The sequence below is a fragment of the Podarcis gaigeae genome, assembly GCF_964106915.1.
Source record: "Podarcis gaigeae genome assembly, chromosome: 5".
Lineage (NCBI taxonomy): Eukaryota > Metazoa > Chordata > Lepidosauria > Squamata > Lacertidae > Podarcis > Podarcis gaigeae.
Genome location: NC_139681.1, coordinates 23333162 through 23339166, shown reverse-complemented (window position 1 = coordinate 23339166; position 6005 = coordinate 23333162). Strand labels below are relative to the sequence as shown.

The following is a 6005-nucleotide window of genomic DNA, read 5'->3' as shown; positions in this document are numbered from 1 at the left end:
CCCCATATTTTAATTGTTTACTTTTTCATTACATTTCTATCCCATCTTTCCTCCAAAGATGTTCAAACACTAGTGCAAGCTCAAAGAAAAGCAAGGTAAGGTGTTACAGAATACATGAATCAGAATACAGTTCTGATGTCTGACCTCACAATGTTACTCTCAGCATTCTGATGGTCGTTCAAATCTGCATTCTCATGTACAGGCAGAATAATCTGTAAACACACACGTGCTACCTCACAGCTTAATGAACATCAATTTCTCTAAATATCTCTTTTTGGTGGGGGGGGGGGGTTGACACAAAAAACCTGTGTGAACATAAGTTGTTTAGGGGAGAAAAAGACATTGTGCAGACTTTCTGTGGATATCAAGACCAGAGAAGACAAAGCAGAAAATTCCACAGAAATGAAGGGGCAGGATTTGCAGATCTCCATGCACTGCGAACACATGAATACCAAGCCCAGGCTATCAACAACTTTGAGGCTTGAACGAAGACTAGTAATGCTACCTTTGGCTGTGTACGCAATGAAGTCTCAAAACTCAGAACGCAGAAGGGAACAGAGTGTGGAAAACTACCCCTCGCAACTGGCAGACAGTATGAAGCTATTGGCCACAGTGGTCTCAAAATCACTTCGCCTCAATGGTAGGCTCTTCACAAACAGGTTAATTTAAGCTAGCTGCTGCCAACAGCTACCAACTTGTGTGACATACTAGTCCATCCTTTCCTTTACACCCTGCACATGTTCTCCCATCTCCCACTCCTGTGGAATCATTTGCCTGGGTGCAAAAAAGTAATTTCAGAGGTGAAGGCAATGGTCTCAATTTCTTTCACTTGAAAGAAAAAGAGAGTGTGTGTCTTCTTTGAAGCCCAGTTAGTGAAGTAACTAAGCAGGGCTGTTACCTTTCTTTGAATCCCCACCAATTATCTAGTAAGGAAAAGACAGAAAAAGTATTATTAACAGATACCTACTGAAGAACTCACCAAACTTTATTCAAGTCTTCTTAAGCAAGAGTGTATGATTTTCCCACAGTGTATGAAATTCCCAATGGATGGGTCATTTATGATTAGGCTAGATACAACGAAAATATTACAATATCTTGCCCCCATGTATGGATAGGGAAGATAAGCATTGCTAAGTGGGATGATTGATATGTATCCACACGTAGACACATAGACTAAGTGAGTGCTCCTGTTACAGTGGTACAAGAGAAGGAAAACAAAAAGCAGTACTTTCCAAAATGTCAGATAGCTGCAAGCACACTTTGCTCTAAATTATAACTGGAAGCACACTTCACTCACTCAGTTTAAGACAACTCGCTGAAAGTAAACCCAGGAGACAGGCAAAGCCTCTTGTTTCTCAGCTACTCACTGCAGATTTCCATAGTCCGAGCCCATGTGGCAGTCCAATGCAGAAAAAACTCCAATGGAGCAGATTGCATGTCTAAATCCTTTTAATCTATTTGCAGTTGACACTGCTGATACATCATTTCCACACTTGACCCAGAGTCTCTTTTGAACTCCCAACTTCATTTGGTCTAGGGGTGGCCTTGCATTATAGCTCAGTCACACCAGCTCAGAGGAGTTCACCACAGTATTTTTGTCTTATCACTTGTTTAAGTGTGTTACCTGACTGAAGATGCAACAAACAGCCACCTCCAAGGTTGCATTTCAGGGGTGGGGAGAGAATCTGGGGGTTGTTCACATGTTACAGTCAACAAGTGTACACAAACAGGTGAGCTGTATGCTTGATCAGCTATTCACATTTTATGTTCAACAAGTTTACAACCTGTGTACCTGCGTACACAAAAGCTGAGCTGTACAAATCAACAGGGATGCACTCTTTCACATGAACAATTGCACATGTGCAGAGACAACTTGTAATTGTGTATGGTGTAATGTGTGAACAGCCTTCAGTTGTATCCAAATGCAGTCACAGGTGAATCTCTCTCTCTCTCCCTCTCTCTCTCTCTTACACACACACACACACACACACACACACACACACACACACTTAAATTTATGTGTTTCAAGTCACACAGTGTGCAGTGTGCAGCACACTCATAGTTCTCTCAGTCTGAAACTTCCCACTCTAAATAAACAAAGAGATAGATATATTTCGGAGATGGAAACTGACTACTGGAAACTGAACCTGAACGAGTTTCAAAAAGCGCACAGTAAAATCAAATGGGGACAGCAGGGGAGAAAAACAATGAAAATAAGTAACAGATTTGCTTCTCTGTGGAAATTTATTTGCATAATGACATCCCAGTGTGGAGGTTCAAAAACCGCAGTTCCCAGGCACTCTGCAGTTCCCACAACTGCAGCCGAGCTAAACGACTTTACATGTCTGAGCAGCAGCATACAACTAAACTTGAAACGGCAAAAAAAATGAGAGCTTTGAGATGGTGCCATCCATTCTGATTAGAATCAACGTCAATTCCCTTTGCCTTATTAAGAGTCTGAAGTGACTCAGAGGCATTTGTTTCCAATTCTCGTAATATGGAGCCTTTTAGGTCAACATGTTGGAACCATGGGGGTCTAAAAGAAATCCAATGTACAAAGACAGCCATATTTTGATTCCTCCCCTACAACCCTTATGTCCTCAACAAGCTTTCAAACATTATTATTTTTTAAAGTCTTTCTTTTTCCAAACTGTCAGCTGAAGACAGCCTTTTGACTGCCAGGATAAAACAGACCACAAAAAATGGCATAAGTTAAAACTACCTCTACATCAGTACTTGACAATAACAGTATTATTTATAGCTTCACAACATATCTATGGCCATGATGTTCCACAGATCTTTAGATCTTTGAATGTCAATATCACAGCAGTGGAATTGTTCCTTCACATTCTATTCCAACCACATGGCATTATTTAAACACCAATATAAAACCCTAGTGCCAGACTAGACCATTTCTTAGGGTAATATAAGCATAGGTAAGCTGTTGTTGTTGTTGTTGTTACACAAACTGACAGTACTGAGGGGCAGGGAAGGACCAGATTAGGAATCAGAGGGGTAAAGGGACCCCCCCCCCCCGGCTACAGTCCTGATTTCAATCAGGAGACCTCCATGCCATCAATTTGCATAAGGAAAAGACCATGCTACTGTTGAAATGGGATGCGGGTGGCACTGTGGGTTAAACCACAGAGCCTAGGGCTTGCCGATCAGAAGGTCGGCAGTTTGAATCCCCGCGATGGGGTGAGCTCCCATTGTTCAGTCCCAGCTCCTTCCCACCTAGCAGTTCAAAAGCATGTCAAAGTGCAAGTAGATAAATAGGTACCACTCTGGCAGGAAGGTAAACGGCACTTCCGTGCGCTGCTCTGGTTTGCCAGAAGCGGCTTAGTCATGCCGGCCACATGACCCGGAAGCTGTACGCCAGCTCCCTCGGCCAATAAAGTGAGATGAGCGCCGCAACCCCAGAATCGGCCACAACTGAACCTAATGGTCAGGGGTCCCTTTACCTTTACTGTTGAAGTTAATGGAAAAACATCAGGTAGAGGAAATGAAGGTAGACTCACACGCTCCTGCATATTCCTGCCTCAGTGAGAGATTTCCCCACAGTGTGTTTGTGGTGTTCGTATGGAGCCCCTGGTCGTCTCACAGACTATTGACCCTTACGCCACTAATCTGCTGCCACCAATCAGGTCCTCCCTGGTAAAATCACTTTAGTCTGTCAGATTCTCAAGTTAATAAAAAAGAGTATATTTTATTTCAGACACAAACAAACTTTTACGGCATTCCAAACGTTGTTACTCTTTACTTTCTTAGTTTTATTTTCTTCTCTCTATCTCTTCTACCTCCCCTCACTCAAGAACCCCCTGCCCTAACTGTCTCTCTGTTTCCAACTGCCTGCCACCTGTTTCTCCAACTGCCTTTCCCAACCAGCCAACCCACTAAAACCAACCAACAACTCTAAAAAACCTCGGGCTAAGCCCTTTTATACACATGTAGGCTCTGCCTCCAGCTTTCCTATTGGTCTACATTTTTAACCCTTTCTTTTTCCCCTGTACAGACAGGCTCTAAAAGATTTCCCCACAGTGTGTTATAATTTTCTTAAACCACACACACCATTTAAATTTTTAATGCAGGATTTTGATCTGAAGTCTCTCTCTCTCTCTCTCTCTCTCTCTCTCTGTGTGTGTGTGTGTGTGTATGAGAGAGAGAGAGAGAAGAGTTTTAAAAACCCACAATCCTCCCAAGCTACAACCACACCTTGCACTGTGTTGGACATTTGTGTTGAATTTCTGTTGAAAACAATAACAGTCTGCACTTAAGAGCACAGATACCGAGCTAACATATTGTCTAGTTTGGCCCTTAGCACAGCCACATTGTCTTTTATATGGTAACATAACTGACCAAGAAGATGCTGTCTTTAGTGGTTTAGTAAAAATTGCCTGGCACAACATTTACTAAACACTCTGTGGCAAAATTCCTGGCCTGCTTCTGTTGTCTATAGACCTCTAGCTTCAGGTCATCCTGCAGTAATTGCTTTCAGCAGAATCCCTGCTAAGCCCTAGGGCCTAGGGCATCTCCCTGCCAAATCATCTTCTTGTCCACAAGCTGCTGCCCATTTCAATAAGCAATGGTGGCCACTCTAACCATATGATTCCACTGCTGCCCATCTTAAGAGGAGGAAAAAGATGTTGCCCATTCCAGTGAGAGACACACTAAGAAATGTGTCTTCATACACATGCTGCTGGCCTGAGGAGGAGAGGGCCTGGCCATTGTGCCCTCATGTTGATCTCACTTAGCTGAAGGAATAGTGGGCATTGTGACCTCATGCTGATGGTCAGAAGCCAGACTGGCCCATATGCCCTCCTGGGGGAGAGAGAGAAAGACACCATGCCCCCTTTCCCATGTCTTGCCAAGCACCTCAACAGGAAAACTGCCTTTTCCCGCTTTGTCAAAAGGTTAGTGGCTGGAGGGTGGTGGCGGCGGTGGCACTGAGGTTCCTCATTCCTCTGCATTTTTGAACTGAAAATATTACAGGGACTGGAATGCCCTGGACTCCAGCAATTAAAACAATTTGATTATTACTAATGTCCTCAGTAAACTGCTCACTCCCTATGGTCAGAAAAGGAGTACAGTTTGAGAGAAAATGGCTCCTCATTTTGCCCTGTCTCATCTGCTGTGGGTTGACTCTAGGACACAATTTGTTATTTACACCTTATTTTGTAAGCTGCTTTAGGTGGGAAATGTTGCAATGTGCAACTGAATCTGAAGAAATTATTCCAACCAAAATTAATCCAGCAACTATTAGGCATTTTTTCACACAAGAAGGGATATCCTAGTCAACAACAACAACACCCGCCCATCTCACTGGGTTGCCCCAGCAACTCTGAGTGGTTCCATTGTATATAAAAACATAATAAAACATTTTAAAAATTCCCTATACAGGGCTGCCGTCAGATGTCCTCTGAAAGTTGTATATTTACTTATTATATTGGTTCAGGAGTTGCCCAAGTCCACACCCACCAACCTTTCTCAGGTGAAAATATGGACATCCTAAGAAAAAATAGGACACTCTGAGATCAAATCAGAAATTGGGACGATAAATCTAGAACTGTTCCTGGAAAATAGGGACACTTTGAGGGTCTGTGAAAGACCTCACACATCCCAGAGTTTGTGTTGCTGCTGCTGCTGTTGCTTTAAATCACTCTGAATATCAGAAACACCTAATATAACATCACCAAGCTGCTTTTGAAACTTTCTGTAATTTCAAAAGTAGTTTAACATGCAAGCTGCTTGTTGACCCATCAGGCAAAAAGTTGGAGTATAAATAAATAAACAACAACAATATTAATTGACATGCAATGGTGCTGTCCTGTAATGCAGGCAACATGCTAAATCCCTCCCCCCATCACTTATCAACATCTCTGTAAATTATAAAGTGTCAACCCACAAAACAAGTGCAAAGGTCTCAAGGGAACACACAATGTCTTGTTTGCATGGTCTAGGGATCACAGCCTATCCTAATTTTCTAATTCACAACCTATTAACTTGCA

The 6005-nt window shown here is 42.6% G+C and overlaps 1 protein-coding gene across 3 annotated transcripts in view; it reads right to left on the bottom strand.

The window, feature by feature from the left end:
* The window catches only part of NRG3 (neuregulin 3), a 579635-nt gene that overhangs the window by 321776 nt on the left and 251854 nt on the right, over positions 1–6005 (bottom strand). The window lies entirely within an intron of this gene.